General features: G+C 38.5%; 1 protein-coding gene and 5 non-coding genes across 6 annotated transcripts in view; 1 reads left to right on the top strand and 5 right to left on the bottom strand.

Annotated features, from left to right (window-relative positions):
• The window catches only part of LOC5580194 (plastin-1), a 207,772-nt gene that overhangs the window by 93,288 nt on the left and 94,836 nt on the right, over positions 1-19,648 (bottom strand). The gene's annotated exons all lie outside the window — the stretch shown is intronic.
• On the bottom strand, positions 824-896 carry Trnak-uuu. The gene has a single exon. It is a non-coding gene; the product is annotated as a tRNA-Lys (tRNA).
• Trnak-uuu lies at positions 1,731-1,803 on the bottom strand. Its single transcript has one exon. It is a non-coding gene; the product is annotated as a tRNA-Lys (tRNA).
• Trnak-uuu lies at positions 7,290-7,362 on the bottom strand. The gene has a single exon. It is a non-coding gene; the product is annotated as a tRNA-Lys (tRNA).
• Trnal-caa lies at positions 7,803-7,923 on the top strand. Its single transcript has 2 exons — positions 7,803-7,840; positions 7,879-7,923. It is a non-coding gene; the product is annotated as a tRNA-Leu (tRNA).
• Trnak-uuu lies at positions 8,051-8,123 on the bottom strand. The gene has a single exon. It is a non-coding gene; the product is annotated as a tRNA-Lys (tRNA).

Here is a 19,648-nt window from a genome sequence, read left to right as displayed (position 1 = left end):
ATTTTTATGAATGATGCCACAAATAACAGTGGGAATTTGGTCAAATCATTTTTCAGGAACTAACTGTGGAAGTTCTTTGTCTTGATAATCGTCAAAAAATTCAGCAATACTTCGATAGAATATATCAAGAGTGATCACACTTTTAGAAATCGCTAGCATCATCACACCCGTGCTGTGTATAACATGTTGGGCCTGGTCTTAGATTAATCCATATATATAACTTTAGATCTAGGACCTAGAAGATAAATGCTTGGATTAAGTGAAGCACTGTCTTATGAACTTGCCCTAAAAGCCATTGGTAACCGAGTGTGTAGCTCGTTGTTTTTAAGCAAATGAATGTTCTAAGATAAAAATTATCACCACTGGGAGATAGAGGAGAATCTATACTCTTCATCTTAACATTTTTAATTAACGTGAAAATCCGTTAGTTTTGCTCACTAACAACAAGCTACACACTTGGTTACCAATGGATTTTAAGGCGAGATCATCAATTAAGAAACGAGAACTCTCGCTTAATTTATGATCTTGCCCTGAAAGCCATCGGTAACCAAATGTGTAGCTAATCGTTATTGAGTAAACGAATGGACATACACGTTATTTAACAATGCTATGATGAAGAGAAGATCCTCCTCTGTCCCCCAGTGGTGCTAGTTTTTTATCTTTGTCCATCCATTTGCCTAAGAACAACGAACTACACACTTGGTTACCAATAGCTTTCAGGGTGAGATCATAATATGTTTGCAAGAACTATACGAAAAATCACAGCAAAGTTGTGATTGAATTTTCCCCTTGAATGTAATCGCCACAAAATAAAAAACTTCACCGCCCGAATAGGGACTTGAACCCTAGACCGTTGGATTAAAAGTCCAACGCTCTACCGACTGAGCTACCCGGGCTTGAGAAATTGTTTGGACAAAAGACATACAAGAAACATTGCTTTCAATTTACAGGCTCTCGTGTCACTCAACACTCATTTCGTTCACACAGCTGAGACCAAACAAAAAAGCCGGTATATTCACAACACCCAAATTACGTTCAATATGCAAACCGGTAAGCACGTGTTATATATGGATTCCGTTCATTATTTATTATTATCGTATGGCGTAATTAATTATGCAATTCTCATGCCATTCAATTAAAATGTACTCTAATAATTTAAACCGCCGCACATGTTTGTGAAGTGAGCATGCGCATTGAAAGGCATTTCGGAGTGCGAATAAAATTTACGAAGCCACTCACACTCACTTCCATGAAATCTCTTTCGCTCTCCTTGCTTATCCAGCCACAAGTGAGAACAAGCACGCCAACATATTTCCACATACAACCTACGAGACAGCGCACCAGCTCACATACATTCGGTAGCACTGCATGTGGCTTCTCCACTATAGCATCTGTGTGAACCGAGTTTAGCGTTCTGTTTGAGAGCTGCGGTTGAAAATGAGCGTCGAGCAGTCGACTCACCTGCGGTGCACACGCAGCGAGAATTCTGCCGGCGAGTGAGAAATGCATCTTCAATGACTCAACGTTGCAATGCACCCTTTAAAAATGGCAGCTGGTATGCATATGCAGGAGGTATGCTGCCTTTGATGCGAGCCTGGTTATGGATAGTGCGAGAAAGGCAATGCAGTATGCGAGATTTCAATAAAAATGGGGTGCCACATTATTTCACAAATGAGAAGGCATTATGGCATTATGGAAAAACAGAATTGAACCAGAGAAAAAAAATTCACCGCCCGAATAGGGACTTGAACCCTAGACCGTTGGATTAAAAGTCCAACGCTCTACCGACTGAGCTATCCGGGCTTGAAATCAAAAGCTGCTTAGAGCAGTACTGCCTCTCTGAAGGTCATCGATCGGCTTGAAAATCCAACAGGTTTGTTGAATGGCAAAGATAAGGGGATAGACAAAATATTTAAAAAAAGATCGGAATCTAACAGTATCATTTGCTCTTCGAGCATTTAGATCGGAATCGTGGGGTTTCACTCGAAAGTGACACTTCGAAGACTAGTTCATTCAATGTTAGGAAACCCCGTCGAATTTGGTGTTTAAATAAACATTTATTCAAAAAAAAAACCACATCTTTTGTAAATAAGACTGAATGTGTAGAATTATTTTTGGTTACAAACATGTGAATTTTAATTTTGAATAAAAAAAAACTAAATAAAACAGACCTGCCCCAGCGCACCATTGTGAACCGATAGTCAACTATTGGAAATAATATTGACGGGCGGACCCAAATTTTGAAGTGAACAATTAATTTAAACATTTTTACAAAATTCAACGCAGTCAGTTAGTGACTATAAGTTTTTTGTTCAATGAAAGTTTTAATTGCTCCTCATTTATATTATTTCTTAGCTGTTACAGCACTCTATAAGAATCCAATTAAATCCCTTTTCTATGCCAGTTCAGAATTTTTGAGAATCCTGTTCAGAATTATTTGAAGGATTATGTGAAATATATTTTTCGGATTATGTAAGAAACATACTGAGAATTTCGCCAATACCTCGATTGTGAGAGATTTTTTGCTGGGAATTCTGTACGATTCCCTAATTGTGATACTCAAATCATTGCAAACTAATTACATAGATGCATGTGTAAAACAGTTCAAACTCTAAAAAAGTACTTAAAAGTTAATGTTAAAAATAGGTTTTGAGGATCATTCATTGAATTAGGCATATGGAAAAAGGACAAAATGGAAATCAAAAGAAAACCATTAGCCTTGATGTGTTTTGACAATCAACGAATTGATAGAACAGTTAAGATTATATTTGGACACTAGTGGTCCCGGCAAACTTCGTTTTGCCATCAAGTAGGCTGTTGGATAACGTCAAGAAATCCCCCATACAAATTACACTTTAGTCTCCTCCCGTTTTCCCGATCCGGCGACTTTCCTGATTTTTTTCTTCGCACGAACACGTCGCATCCCTTGAGGAGTGCAACAGTGAAAATCTTGCGGCAATCCGTTGGACCGTTCTCAAGCCATTTCGTGACATACAAACACCACTCCATTTTTATTTATATAGATTTATTTTTGTTGAAGCATGATATATTGTACAACTTTAAACCAGTCAAACCTTTTTTTCCGTTATAGGTAGCTTATTGTCAAAAATTCTCGCTAAGCTTTTCCAAACGACTGATCTAACAATGAGAGTTTTTTCTCGAAAGAGGTACCATCAAACGGAGTTACTTACAACACATCGACATGATACCGAATTTATGGTTTTTGTAAGATTGATTAGAATTTTTACTACTTATCTTTTACAATCGTTTATTAGTTTTAAACCCAGATAGCCGTAGCGATAAACGCGCAGCTATTTAGCAAGACCAAGCTGAGGGTCGTGGGTTCGAATCCCACCAGTTGAGGATCTTTTCGGGTTGGAAATTTTCTCGACTTCCCAGGGCATAGAGTATCTTCGTACCTGCCACACGATATACGCATGCAAAAATGGTCATCGGCATAGTAAGCTCTCAGTTAATAACTGTAGAAATGCTCATAAGAACACTAAGCTGAGAAGCAGGCTCTGTCCCAGTAGGGACGTAACGCCAGAAAGAAGAAGAAGAAGATTAGTTTTAAATATAGAACAATGGATTTTGGCGTAGATAAAGGCATTGTCTAGGGGCACTCGGGATTAATACTTCTAATACTTCTAATATTCATGAAATAAATTCAACGTTTAAAAAAGTATGCAATGAGATATACGTTTCAAACAACATAAAATAACCTGTCAACAAATTAAACTGAAAATAGTCATCAGTTCCTGTTTTTAGTGATCGTTTAGCTTAAGAAACTTTAATTGTAGAAGGTGTCGTGTACTTGTAGATAAATTTGTATTTTATTAACATAAAACAATGTCTCATATTTCTTGAAATCTGGAATTCAATAATGGGACGTATGTTTATACATATCATGGCTAAGAAAGAAGAGAAAGATAGACATCGGTTTAAGCGATTCAAGTGATGCAACTGATGTTCCGATTAACAGACTGAAGGATTAATTAACAGGCTACCAGAGTAGTGATGTCCAAAGATTTCTGTGCGCTTAATCTAGTGTTCTGCAATCAACAAATTTTCTTCAAGAAAATGTTTTCACATACTTGTTACACATTCAAAATCAACGTCAAATTTTGTTTGAATTACATATATTTAATAAAAATATCTTTTCTTTCTCACCACGATAATGTGTGTTTATCCAATATCGAATGTTGTCGGAAGTATTGTACTGAACTCTACTCATAACATTGTCGAGACACTGGTTAGCAAAAAACCTAGTTTAATGACTACTTTATCCTAGAATTCAATCGCTAACTATAGCTAGATTATTATTATTATTATTACTTTTTTTTAAAATAATCTTTCTCTTCCTCTGATAATTCTACGTTCTTCGTCTACATATATGCTTTTATTTTGTCATGAACATAAATCTATATCAATGATAACACGATCAAATCAGCGTTTCATAAACATTCATAAACATCAACTAATATTATGTAATACCAGTAATATATTTAGAGATGGCTTGAATATTGTTTATATTTTACAAAAAAACGTTTCCTTTGCTTCGTACAGTAAAAATCGTTATTTGCTATCAGTTATAGAATTGAATAGTAAGGACTAGATAAAAGTGTTGTTAATTATGCGCTTTTACACATACTATCATCGTGGATTAACTTGCAACCGAAACTTCAAACTCAATTACCCGATATATCTTGCTGCTTATCATCAAAAACACATAAACATGAGTTAAACAAAGTATGACCTTAAAAATCATTGTATTTGTTAAAAAAATTTAATCAAACATTTTGAATGACTTATCACTAGCCATCATTCTCTTAACTATTCGCGTTTCAATTTAAATACTCAAAATTCAATGCTCAATGATAATCAGTTTTTAATAAGTGGGGTACCTTGTTTGTGAGTGTTTGCATGCTTTCACTGTAGTTAGTTGTTGAATAATAAAAATCATGGAATTTATCAAGTTTTCGATAGTTAACTTCAGGTTGCACTGTATGTTGCATGTTACCCCAGTGGTAGCATGAAAAATGTCCTAGTTTTAGGAATTAAATTTAGATAACGTAAATACCGCGGAATGTTCTTTACGTGGCGATTAGGATACCAGACTGTATCTGATTCATCTAAATTCTCGCATAACTTATGATCTCGCCCTAAAAGCCATTGGTAATTATGAGTGTAGCTCGATATTTCTGAGCATTTGAATGGATCTACACGTTATTTAACAACTCTATTGTGAAGAAAGGATCTTCCTCTACCTGTCAGTGGTGTTGGTTTGGATAGTAGATCCATTCAAATGCTCAGAAACAACGAGCTGCACACGTGGTTACCAATGGCTTTTAGGGCGTTATCTCAGATTATGCGAGAATTCTTCAGTTTTTCATTCATTTAGCTTTGAAGGTGAAAATTGTTGCAAGTTATCACATTTTACGGCAAATGTGCCATAACTATTGTCAAACGGCATGATGTTGCAAGTCAGTTTATCACTGACAAACACAAACATTAAAACAAAAATATAACATATGCATTTACACGTATACGATACATAGGCAAGTAGTAAACTACTATGAACAATGTAATTTACACTATTTTTACAGATAAATAATGAATTTTGTAAAACTAAAAAAAAAATTGTCTGCGATCTTGTTCGCAAAACCTACCTAAGCGATGTGTCATCTATAAATAAGTTGCAGAAAAACCATGATCTTAAGTGATATGCAATTTTTGTATATCTGTAACTAAAACAGTAACATTTTATACATAAATTTGTTTACGATGTGCGCATCGCGATTGAAGTTTACATGAGGTTTCATATGGAGAAACCTAATTTTTGTACATACAGTCAACTCTCCATAACTCGATATGGAAGGGACCATCGATTTAGGGAGGTATCAAGTTAAAGAATACAATAACTGTGCAAATGCGATACTGGGGACCATCGAGCTAGTCATGAAAACCAACTTTTACTATGGTTCTCTTACTCGACCGTATAATCTCCCAATTTCCTTGAAATCATAAAATAAAACTATGATAAATTCTAGTTTTAAATGTGTTTAACAACTTAGCCAAACAAAGGAAAGCTTTGGAAAAGGTACAGTCCATATGTTGGTGGTTCAACTGGCCTAAATTACTTGTTCTGCAAAAACTGATGAGCACCAAGAGAAATCTTATTACTCCCCACTTATTTGCCCATTGCAAATCCTTGTAATAGACTTCGAATAACTGTTAATAACACAAGCTTATTGATGTAAAAAAATTCTCAGGAATTTGACATTTGTTAATTCACTCCCTTAGGCCCACCGATTTTTGAAGCTTTATAATAGTTTCAGACATCTTAGCACCTTGCTTTTTTCGGCAAAATTTGAAGACACATTGAAAAGTAAAATTTATCGCATTAAGGGTTTATGTTGTGCGCCACAAAAACCAAAATACAATGAAAAACAGGTTTTCCATATAAATTCCTATGCAAATTTTAATCGCGTTGCGCACATCGTAGAAGAAACCGATCGCGTTCAATTTTTTACAGTTGTATGGAGTCCCAAATGAGACCGAAAAAACTTTGATCTGATGTCCTTGAAATTAGCTTTTTATATACTTAAAAATTTTAAGTTAGAATTACCCAATTACCCGCCCTATTCTTTCATTGGATCCCTTATAGGCACATTTCAAATGATACGTAAGCACTTTGAACTTTGATAGTTTTTCTATGGAGAAATTACAGTCCTGAATTTGCGTCGGTTCCTCCACCAATGTAAACAAATGCAATCATGAACCTACCTGTCACATGGAAAGGCTTATATACTAGGTTACAGCTGCATTATTAAGGCTAAAGTAAAAATAGTGCAAATGTCAAAAGTGAAAAAGCAGTTTTCTCCGTTAAAATCCACATATCGAAAAAAATAAAAACACACAGCTGTTTTATTTGCAAAATAAAAAGGCTGTGTGTTTTTACTTTTCACAATTTGTTGATTTCAAGGACGAAAACTGCTTTTTTATTTTTGCCATTTGCTCTATTTTTACTTGCACCTTAAATAATTGTGTCCATTGACCGGAATTCACGGATCACTTTCGTATACTCGCACTCGCGAGCACGACAGATGAGAATAAACCAGTATAGTACAGTACAGAGCTCGTTTTGCTCGCGAGCATTTTGTTTTGTTTTAATTCCGGTTCATTCAGCACACTACTGTTCGCTACTTTCTATCACATCTATTCTATTCTGTTCTACATTCTCAACATTTCAACAAGCTCATGTGAAGGGATGTCAAAAAGAACTTGCCCGCCCGATAAGGGACTTGAACCCTTGACCGTTGGATTAAAAGTCCAACGCTCTACCGACTGAGCTAACCGGGCTACGAAATTTTAGCGATCTGGTACAAATCAGCTCACCTAATCAGTCATTTATCGATAATCGATGATCGCTCATGGGAAATTAATTTCTAACATCAGAGTGACTAATAGCGACATGCAGATAACAAGCCAGGTGCTAAAGCAACCAGCGTGTTAGTAATGTTTTAACAGAGAATCATTGACTCATTGGCTCAATAAGCCTAAAATTTAGGCTCATTTTAATTTCCGAGAGCTCCGAAAATGACTCAGATTGGATGAGTCGACAATTGACACCTGTGCTTTTTGAAATTCAGCAACTACCGCATGGACACATAATCACTTATAAACAAGCAAGCATTTTATCTTGCTAGTGTAGTCTGTGCCATATGTTATAGTGGTAGTGCAACGATTAATGTCATCCTTCATTGATAGTGATAGCACTTTGGCACACCCCGCCCCAACATGTCAGGATGGCCGAGCGGTCTAAGGCGCCAGACTCAAGAGCAATCTTACCCTTCGACTACGAGGGTGTCCCGAGCGTTCTGGTCCTCTCTGAGGGCGTGGGTTCGAATCCCACTTCTGACAAGAATCTTTTTGCCAACTGCGGTATCAGCAAATACCAGGCGCACATGTTGCACTGGAGGACATTTTGTGCATGGAAAATGCAATCCCTCAGAATGGAAATTGATGGTCGGTGGCAAAAAGTTATAAGCGCCCGAATAGGGACTTGAACCCTAGACCGTTGGATTAAAAGTCCAACGCTCTACCGACTGAGCTACCCGGGCCGCGGTGCCCCTGAGGGTGCTCAATGCTGTACTGCTTATGCGAATGAATTTAACGAGGATAAAATCACCGTGTGTAGTACTCTTCGATGTGGGCGTAAGTCGCATCCCCGACTTTTGACGTTAACTGCATCTTATGGCAGAATTTTAATTAGTATTTAACACATTTCAACATTACATGTTTTCTTGTATCGTTCACTTAGAATGAAGATTTATACCTATGATATTACAATCGAGCACTCTTATAAAATAGAAAACTTTTCTAGACCAACATGTGAAAAGGGTGAAACAATCATTGCAAATCTACATTTCTTCCTACCATCACAGTCGCACTTAGCTTTCGAAAAAATAGTTTCATTACTTACAAACGATTTACGCCAATAATTATCCCACATTTAGGTCGGATGCTTACCTGAAAGAGAAAAAAAACGCTTTAGTATACAACACCATTTACAACTTTTAAGGATGATTATTTTGGATAGACAAGTTTAACAGCAACTGGATAGGCTAATTCATCGTAGTCCCACATCAAACGCGGGATTCGCTCCACACAAAAGAATCGATTTTCTCTCTATCTATCCCTCGTTGCCTCGTTCCTCCAAACACACCGAGAGCAATTGTTTTGGTTTTCGACTCTTCGATTTTTATTGCTTACTCACTCAAACAAATTCACTTTCCAATAATGTCCACACTAATTGTGCGCAAAATTTCGACCAATTATTCACACTTTTGTTACTTACATACGCCTTCGCTGACAGAGCAACCGAAATGTTTCGCCTGTCTGTTTTGTTCGGTAGCGGGGCATGTGAAAAGTGCCGGAGAAAGGTGAACGTTGGAAGCCAAGAAAAAAAAAACTTGAACTTCGTACATTCAAATTATTTATCTTTTGAAAGGTACGACTAATTCGACTACTCCCTTTCAGCCTCCCTCAGTTTCAGTTGCTCAAATCCACCACAGGTAGAGTCGAGTTACTCGAAGCTATCTACATAACTCGAAGGCGCAAAAAGAACCTTAGTGTCGCATTTTTTATGGCTTATCTGAGAATTTAATAATGAAATTTATGAGTAATACTTGTAATGATTGCATGGACAATAAAAAAAATCTTAGAATTGCCGTGACCACTGTATTTCATGGATTAATCTTGAAATTCCTGCAGAGAACCCGGGAATGATGCAAGTAACTCTTGCAAAGTTTTTTCGTAGAATCGCTGGAGAGCTATTGAAAAATGTGTTTTGTGAATCGCTGGAGTAAGTCCCAGCCAATCTAAAAAGAAATGCCTGAAAGAGTATGAAAGAAGGAAAAAGTTCTTCGAGGTTTAATTACCAGAGGACTATTTAAAAAAATCCTAGAAAAACTCGTGCATGCATTCCTGGAGAAATTCCGAGAGCGATAACTAAACAACACAGCTCTATTCCCCGGAAGAATTACTGCAGTACATCATGGTGTACTTTAAGGGAAACAAACGGAGGATATCAAGATAAATTCATGTGGGAATTTCTTTTGGAAATCCTTACAACAATAGGTGTGCCTAATAGGACTCCTGGTTGAATTCTTAGAAAATTCTTGAAACGTTCACTGGAGGAATGACAAATGGAATCCGTGGATTTTTTTGAATTTCTTTGGTGATTAGATTATTTTTGGAAAAATCCTGGAGAGAACTTCACAGTAGTTACAGTTAGTTCAGTAAAAAAGTCTGTGGTGAATTTCTGTGGTGTGATCACCTGAATGAAATTTGATGCACCATTTCGGAGTACCGGTTCTTCCAGGACCTTATTTTATACTATTTGTGAATCTGTGCCATGGAGCTCTTAAAAAATCTTCAAATAACCTTGCATATAATCAACCAATCAAGAAGCAAAATTCCATCACTGATCTAAAAAGCAATTCCTTAACAATTATAAATTCGTTATAAATTTCAGAGAATTCACAAGATACAGACTCTGTATTCATCAATTAAGCTGCACATACTATAAACTCAACACTAGAAAACAGATAAGTATTCTCCAATGAAGGGCCAAGAAACATGCCTCACGAAAATGCATATAATTTTTGAAACATACTAAACAAGTTCTCAATATTAATCCTCCAGGATTTCATTAGACATTAGTAAAATATCTCTGAATAAATCCGAAAAGGAACAAACCATGCGTCTTTCTACAAATAACTAAGCTATCTAATACAAGCTTCTAAAGGACGCATTTCCGAACTTCTCCAAACTTCTGAAGGATGCTTTTGCAAGCTTTTGGAAAGATTTCCCTGGTAATTTTATTGAAGGAAGCTTTTTCCAACTTTTGTAGAAACAAATTCCATACTTCAAGAAAAGCTTTTCGGAGCTTCTGAAGCATGCTTCTAAAAGCTTTTCGGAGCTTCTGAAGCATGCTCCTCCAAGCTTCTGGAGGAAACATTTTTATGCTTCTGGAATAAGCTGTTCCAAAATTTTGTAGATTGGTTTTCCTTGATTCTAGAGAATGCTTTCCCAAGCTTCGGGAGAAAGCTTTCGCATCATTTGGAGAAAACTCTCGCAACTTGTGGATATAGATTCTTAGCTTCTGGAGAAAGCTCAAACAATCTTCTGGAAGAAGCTCAACCAAATTTTTGGAAAAAAAAAACTGTTATAAGCTTCTGGAAGAAGATTTTCCAAGCTTCTGGAGGAAGCTTTTGCAAGCCTCTGAGGAAAACTTCTCGAAGCTTCTGAAGAAAGCTTTTCCAAGTTTCTAGAGGAAGCATTTTCAAGCTTTTGAAAGAAGATTCTCACTGCTTCAAAAAGAAAGCTTTTCCAAGCTTCTGGAAGAATCTTTTACCAGCTTCTAGAAAAAAAGCTTCTCAATGCTTCAAAAAGAAAGCTTTTCCAAGCTTCTGGAAGAATCTTTTACCAGCTTCTAGGGAAAAAGCTTCTCAATGCTTCGAGCAATTTTAGAAATTTTTTCCAAGCTTCTGGGAAAACTTTTTCAAAGTTTCTCAAGAAAGCTTTTCATAGTTTTTGAAGGAAACTTCTCCAAATTTTCGAACGAGGCTTTTGCATGTGTTTTTAAAATTTTAAAATTTTAAAGTAAACTTTTCCAAAATGCAGCGGAAAATTTTTTCAAGCATCTGGAAGAAGCTTCACAAGCTTCTGGAAAAATCAATTCAAAACTTCTGAAAAATGCGTTACCAAACTTCTGGAGGAAGCTTTTCCAAGCATTTGGAGAATGCTTTTTTAAGCTTTTGGAGAAAGATTTCCTTGCTAATTTAATTGAGATTTTATACTTTGGGAGGAAGCTTTTGCACACGGTTCTGAAGGCAGATTTCCCAGGCTCTCGGTAGAATACGAGCTTATAGAGCTTTGGTCTTCCACGGGTCAAATGATGACAAAGACTGCCAGCTAAGGGTTGCGTACTTAGCTGGTAGTGTACCCTGGGCACTGTTATCCTTCTGACATCAGCTAGAGTGAGGAGGTACGTTCTGAGCGTCTGTATACCAAGAGATGCGGCTCAAACAGCGTCTGTTTTGGCATCAAGCGGCTGAGTATGAAATGCTGTATCAGAAGGCCGGCTCCAAAGGCGCGTTCCCCACCAGTTGGGAGATTTGTGCCATAAAATCATAATCATTATAATTCATTATCCACCACGAAAAATGGAGAAAGAAGAAGAAACGAACGTTATTTTCGGCAACCGACCTGGTACGAAATAAGGACTATGATTGGAATGTTGATACCTGGAATGTCAGGACCTTAAATGAACCTGGACGAGTGAGCCTTTTGGCTCGTGAATTGCGAAAAATTGGCGTGTGCGTGACTGATATTCAGGAAGTGCGTTGGCTAAGATCTGGAGAACGTGAATTCAGAGCGTTAGACCCCGTCGCCAACACCGCATTTAAATGCAACATCTACCACAGCGGTGGCGATAAAGCTGAACTCGGAGTCGGTTTCATAGTGATCGGGAAGCAGATGAAGCGCGTTATTAGGTGGAGGCTGATCAACGAGCGGATCTGCGTATTGAGGATTCGGGGCAAGTTCTTCAACTACAGCCTGATCAACGTCTATGCACCGACTAACGACAAACCCGTGACGTGAAGGACGCGTTTTACGAATGTCTCGACAAGACCTATGGAGAATGCCCAATAAACTACGTGAAAATTGCCATCGGCGACGCTAATGCGCAGGTCGGAAAAGAGGACTTCTTCCGCCCTATCATTGGTAAAGAGAGCCTTCACTCTGTTACCAACGACAACGGCCTACGTTTAGTGATCTTTGCTGCCACCAGGGGGATGGCCATCAGTGGCACCTACTTTGCACGCAAGGATATCCGCAAGCACACCTGGCAACACCCAAATGGCGAACTTTGCAACCAGATCGACCATGTTCTGGTAGACGGCCGACATTTTTTCCGATGTTATCGATGTTAAAACTTTCAGGGGTCCTAATATCGACTCAGACCACTATCTCGTTGTAAGCAAAATTCGAGGGCGATTATCAACCGTTTCGAGTTCTAGAAATCGACAATCGTTGCGTTTCAATATCCAACGCCTGTCAGCAGATGGTGTAGCAGTGGACTACCATCAACAATTCAACGAGCGGATTAGCGAAATCGACGAAAGCGGCAACCTCAGCGATCTGTGGGAGTCAGTCCACGGAGCGGTAAGCACAGTAGCGCGAGAAGTGGTAGGTACTGCACAACGAAGACCAAGGAACGATTGGTTCGACGAGGAGTGCCAGAGAATGACGAATGAGAAGAACTTGGCTAGAAGCCGGGTGCTGGTGTCTGGTACCCGACAGAGCAGAGAGCGGTACAAGGAAGCAAGGGTTGTCGAAAAACGGATCCAGAGTAGAAAGAAAAAGGAGCATGAAGAGGCAGTAATTGCTCAGGCGCAAGAAGCTATGGAACAGAATAACATGCGACGGTTCTACAAGTCCGTAAATGATGTGCGAAGAAAACAGTGCCGTCTCCCGCCATGTGCAACGACCGCGAAGGAAACTTGCTGACGGATAAAACAATGGTAGCCGCCAGGTGGAAAGAGTATTTCGAGTCATTGTTGAGCGGAGATAACGGAAGTGGATCTGGTAGCAGAATTCAAATCGATGACGATGGACAGGCTGTGGAACCTCCAACGCTAGATGAGGTAAAGAAAGCTATCAATGGGCTGAAAAACAACAAGGCTGCTGGGAAGGACGAGCTCCCGGCCGAACTTCTCAAACACGGAAGTGAGCAGCTGCACGAACTCCTTCACCGTATCATTTCGAGGATATGGGAGGAAGAACAAATGCCTATTAATTGGTTGGAAGGTCTCGTTCCCCCTTTGTACAAGAAAGGGCATCGACTGGAGTGCGCCAATTACCATAACACTCCTTAATTCGGCGTACAAAATCATGTCTGGAATTCTGTTCAACAGATTGAGACCGTATGAGGAGCCCTTTGTCGGCGAATACCAAGCTGGTTTTCGAGAGGGCTGATCAACGACGGATCAAATGTTTACCCTGCGTCAAATTCTATATAAATTCCGGGAGTACAACTTGCAGACTCATCATTTGTTTGTAGACTTCAAAGCAGCGTACGATTCAGTGAAGAGAAACGAGTTGTGGCAAGTTATGTCCGAACATGGCCTTCCGGTGAAGCTGATTAGACTGATTCGTGCAACGCAGTGGCGATTCCCTAACCTCAAATCTACCTGTTCCACGAATAGAAATTCTTGAGTTTCAGCAACAAATTTGCATCTATTGAGAAGAGATCTGTTAGAAACAACGATTCGAATAATTTACTGTTTGCTTTTTAATCTAATTCTGCCGAATTAATCATTTTTAGATTCGTAGAACAGGTAAAAAGTGAGGTTACGAGTTGCCTCTGGTGCAACGCTTGATGAATCGAAATCAAGTGTGCGGGTGGTGGACGAGTTTTCGTCATCGTTCGTAATCTTAGATGGATTGAAACAGGGTGACGCTCTTTCTAACTTGCTGTTTAACATAGCGCTCGAAGGTGCTATCAGGAGAGCCGGTGTGCAGAGAAGCGGTACCATTATCTCACATTCTCATATGCTCCTTGGCTTTGCGGACGATATCGACATCATCGGGATTGACCGTGGGGCAGTGGAAGAGGCGTTCGTGCCTTTCAAGAGGGAGACAGCGAGGATCGGGCTCACGATCAACACCACAACAACGAAGCACATGATAGCTGATGGTCAACGTGGGTCCGGACGTGTTAGTGGTAGCGAAATGGAGCTAGGTGGTGAAAAGTTTGAAGTGGTGGAAGAATTTGTGTATCTTGGTACACTAGTGACATGTGATAATCATGTTACCCGCGAGGTGAAAAGACGTATTGCAGCTGCGAGTCGGGCTTTCTACGGGCTCCGTAACCAGCTGAAGTCCCGTAGCCTGCAAACGAAAACAAAATTGCGTTATACAAGACACTGATCCTTCCGATGTTTGAACTTAAAGTGCTGCGAACAATACTCGGCGGTAAACTAGAAAACGGCATCTGGCGGCGTCGCATGAATCACGAGTTGTACCAAGTGTATAAAGAGGTGGATATTGTCAAGCACATAAAACACGACAGGCTGCGTTGGGTTGGTCACGTTGCCCGTATTCCGGAAGAACGACAATCAAAGATAATATTCAACAGAGAACCCGGACAAGGCCGCCGACTTCGTGGTAGGCCGCGCAGATGATGGCTTTTTGTGGTTGAAGAGGACTTAAGGGCACTTAACGTTCAGGGCGACTGGAAGCGACTCATCCATTCGGCGCAGATTCATCGTAGCGAATTGTAACCCATTAAGTATCAAGTATCAAGTAAGTACCTGGATATACTTCATCAGGAATTGTTGCTACGGTTCATGGCAAAATCTAAGAAGATGCACTAGGAGTAATGTTTCCTGTTTCCATAGCAACACTGTCCCAGAACAAGTAATGCCAAGAAGAAAAAGATCTCTGGAGAATCCTTGAACAACTCTTATGGTGGTAAGCTCCATCGAAGTTAATACGCGATTGGCGTATTAACTTCGATGGAGCTTACCACCATTAGAGAAATTCACGATGCATTAATATGAACTGCTGCCAATATTCTTGATTCTTAACGGATTTTTGTCTGCAAAGCCAATTGGATTCAAATTCCATTTTTTTAAGTTTCACATATACAAATGTTTTCATAAGTAACAATAAGAAGTGCGAAATGGTTCTTTCAACTTGCCAAAATGAAATTAAATAAAAATTTCTGAGCTACGAAAATATACAGAAGATGGGGTACCTAAAGGCACTGATTGTGGCAACAAATACCGTAAATTTGACAAAGACTCGCTACTATTATGTGCGTTCCGGGATGATGTCATTCGCCGCATTTCCTTTCTACTTCCACTTCAAGGCGCTGCCTCGGCCCATTTGATGACTGATAAGCGAATGTGCGCCAGGAGAGAGCAAGTCATGTAGGTAAGCGGTGGATTCCTTTTGAATTTTAATTGGAAAACCTTACTCAATTGCCACTTGTTGGCACCTATCGATCACCTCCGCCGGGCCCAACAACGCCAACCACGGTGTGTATGACACCGTTATTAACGAAAAAAATATCTCGCTCAATTTATGATTTCGGCCTAAAAGCCATTGGTAACCAAGTGCGTAGCTTGTTGTTACTGAGCAATCGAATGTATTCACGCGTCATTTAATAATGCTACGATGAAGAGAAGAATTTCCTGTCTCATCGATGATAATTTTTATCTTGGTCCATTCATTTGCTTAGAAACAACAAGCTACATACTTGGTTACCAATGGCTTTTAGGGCGAGATTATACGTTATGCGAGAGATGTCCAAGAATTTAGCACAGCATTTAAACATTTTCTCCTTGAATTTGAACATATTTCTCGCGTAATTTTTCAAAAGGGTCTGTAGGCACACCGTGGAACCAGCAGGTGACATTGAACGCAATATATTGAGTATTGACTCACGCGCCCACCGCGTCGTCTGTCTGTATATGTTTTGTGGTACGTGTGCGGCCTATTTGACTCAGTTTAGGCAAATAGAGTAATAAGTTTACCGCGTGTAGACATAATGACGGGGCTTTTCTCTCGCAGTTTGTGAATCAACACCTCTAAAGTTTTTCGCCTCGCAATTTCGGAGTTTTAAGTGCCTGGTGAGTCAACTGAGCCATCAAACTTGTCTAATATTTGAAAACGATCCTCATCCATCCAGCTCTGAGGGGTGACGTGTCCGATATTGGTTTTAAGTTCCGCGCCAGATCGTGACTCATAAATTTGGCCTTTCATGCCTCTCGACCGAGAGGTGGCCTGTGTATTGCCACCGAGAGTCGTGATTTTTCTCCTGGCTTCAAGTTGCAATCAATCATCGTTCCAGTACTAGCTACTTGTGCCAACCAACACTTGAAACAACATATCTAAGCTTACTATAATAGCGACGGGAGAGCTATATCGACGTCGATTGAGAACAAAGAACGATGTTTTACGTAAACCTACTGGGTTAAGAGGTGCTGCACTAAAGGCGGAATTCATATGGTCTTTGTCGTTGATATGCGGCGTTCTTGATGTTTTCAAGTATGTTGCATTGCACAGACAAAGCTAAGAAGTCAATGACCTGTGATCCACGTGGGGATTACAGAATTTAAATCATTTCCTACTATTATTTCTAACCCACCATTAAAAACGTTCCAGGAATTCCTCGACTAGTATCTACCTGCATCCATTAGTACATTTCTAAGGGATACACATAATACTTGTTCTTAGCATTAATCCGGAGATTTATCTAGGGATTCGTTCACGTTTTCCAAAAATTCCTTTACAAAAATTTCCAGGGATTCCTGAATGCTCCAATTGCAACTCCAGTATTTGACTGAAGGATCCCTTCATGAAATCCTCCGAAAATTTCACCGTCAGGGATTTTATTCATGATTTTTTAAGTGACTGCTCAACAGAAATTCTTCCAGGGAGTCCAATCAATTCAATCAAGGATTTTCCAAATAGTGACAATTCTGGGAAACCATTTGAAGGTAGTCATTGAGGAATTGTAGGAAATTTAAAATATATAGAAAACCCTTTGAAAAATCGTACAAAAATTCCTTAGATTTTTAGGAGGAATCCGTGGAAAAAATCTGGATTTTTTTCAAGGAATTGTTGAAAAAAGTCCATACCGAAATTGTTGGAAAATTTTCTTGAAACAGACAATTTTTTTGAAGTAGACAAATTGCAAGAAGAATCTTAGGAGCAATTTCTGAAGGATATTTTCTTGGTTTTATTGTCTCTTCGTAGGAATCCTTGGTTGAATCTTAGAAGACATTTTTTGAATTCCTGTCTGGATCCTTAGAATTTTTGGAGAATGTAGAAATCCCTGAAATAATTTTGGGATAACGAAGAATACCTATAGGCATCCCTGGTGCTATTTTAGAAGTAATCTCTGCTACCTCTGTTAGTATAACTGGATAGACCCGTCGGAAAATCCCTGGACGAATCTTTTAATGAATTGTCGCTAGAATCCAGTGCACACTGGGCCAGGGACATAATTTAGCCAGACGAAATCTCTAGCGCTTTAGAAGTGCGTTTTTCCGGGCTGGTGTCAAAGGAGACTTGTCTTTAATTTATTTTTTTAAAATTTGATGATAAAAGTTAGTTGGAAATTTCGCCGCATAGATGGCGCTCCGATGCAAATTTTTTTATTTCGCGTCCTAGAGCTTTCGCGTCTTCGGCAAAGTTTTAGAACTCGTAAAAATACGACAAGTTGTCGAAGACACCAAAGTTCTAGGACTTCGAATTACAAAGTTATGTTAAAAATGTGTAAATCACTTAAATTTTACGTTTTTTCTCAATTTTTTACGTCAAAATCATAAAATGATTCGTTTAAAACACCATGCGTCGCTCAAATTCGATAACATGCATGTGATGTAAGGAAAAAAAAATCTTGTTTTTATTCAAATATTCAAATTTTTTAACAAATTATTGTAAAAATATCATAATTTTTAACACAACTTGTCTCAAAAAGTTGCAAGTTTTTGCGTAAACTTACCAATGTTCCGAAATACGCTAAATTTCATCTGTCAAATGTGAAAAATTTCCGCATGATTTCAAAATAACCACCTTTTTCATATATAAATAGAATAGATTTCATGTTGTTTTCTGATTTCATTCATTATAAATATGGGCTTGAGCATGATTAATGATCGCAGATGCTGTTTCGTTATTGCAAGAACAACTGCACTTACACAGGGAATCAATAGCCGCTACTTTGCAATACATTCTGTGAATTGTGATTTACGTCAGAGAGCTGTCTCGTCACGGTCATAACAGGGTGTAAAAACTAAATTATAGTAGGCCACAGCGAAGTTCCAATTGGGCTGTTGCTGGGGAAGACAGCAATATGAATATTTCTAGATACTTAAACACCTGACTAATAAAAAGTATTTGATTACCAATAATAATTTACGCAATGTGTCAAAAATCTTATAGTATAATGGTAAAAATAAAAGTAAGTCGTTTCTATTTATATGAAAAAGATGGTTGATTTGAATTCAGATATCTCAAATATATCAAAATATACATCCGGCAAACTTTGCAAAACTTGCAACTTTTTGAGTAAGGTTATGTTAAAAATTATGATATTTTTACAACACTTTGTTCAAGAATTTAAATATTTATAATTTTTTTTCTTACAGTACATGCATGTTATCAAATTTATGTGACGCATGGTGTCTAAAATGAATCATTCTACGATTTTAATATAAAACTTATAAAAAACGTAAAATTTAAGTGATTTACTCACTTTTTAGCATAACTTTGTTATTTTAAGTCCTAGAGCTTTGGTTCTTCGATAACTTATCGTATTTTTACACGTTCGAAATGCGGCGAAATTTCCAACTAACTTTTATCATGAAATTAAAGAACAAACAAATCCAAGATAAGTATCCTTTGACACAAACCCGATAAAATGCACTCCTAAAGCACTAGAGGTTTTGTCTGGCTAAATTCTACTACTGGCCCAGTATGCAGTGTTGATAGACTCACACTCAAAATTTCAATCAATACGCTCTCCCGTGAGAGCAAACTCATTAGAGATCTGCTTCGCAAATCTCACGCTTGAGATTTTGAAGCAAAATCACTCAATCAACTCAAACCGTAAAAAAATATTCAGTCGCAAAACCCGTCAAAAACTCGTGAAACCCGAATGTTGTTGTTTACGTTAGAAAGACTAACAAGAAAATATTGCCATGTGTGAGTAAACTGTGGAAATACGAGACAATCAGTCAAAAAGGTGAGCCAACTCATCCATGATTTTTTGACTGCTGAGTTGCGTGATTGACAACTCACGCATGAAAAATCTCAAGCGTGAGTTATGAGAAATTGAGTTTTTCACTACACTGGTAGAATCTGGACGAAATCCTTGAAAACTGAGGTGTTCCAGTAGATATCAGGGGTACAAATTGTGGAGGATTCGAGGAAGAAGCTGTTGTAGAATCCCTTGAAGAATCTCAGCAAGAAATCCTAGATGATTGTCCGACAAAATATCACGAGCAGTCGCTGGAGGAGTTGTTGAAAGAATCTCAATAGGAACTATTGAAGAAAACTCAGG

The sequence above is a fragment of the Aedes aegypti genome, chromosome 1 (assembly GCF_002204515.2).
Source record: "Aedes aegypti strain LVP_AGWG chromosome 1, AaegL5.0 Primary Assembly, whole genome shotgun sequence".
Taxonomy (NCBI): domain Eukaryota; kingdom Metazoa; phylum Arthropoda; class Insecta; order Diptera; family Culicidae; genus Aedes; species Aedes aegypti.
The sequence above is the reverse complement of the archived record's forward strand: the minus strand, read 5'-3'. Positions and strand labels throughout refer to the sequence as shown.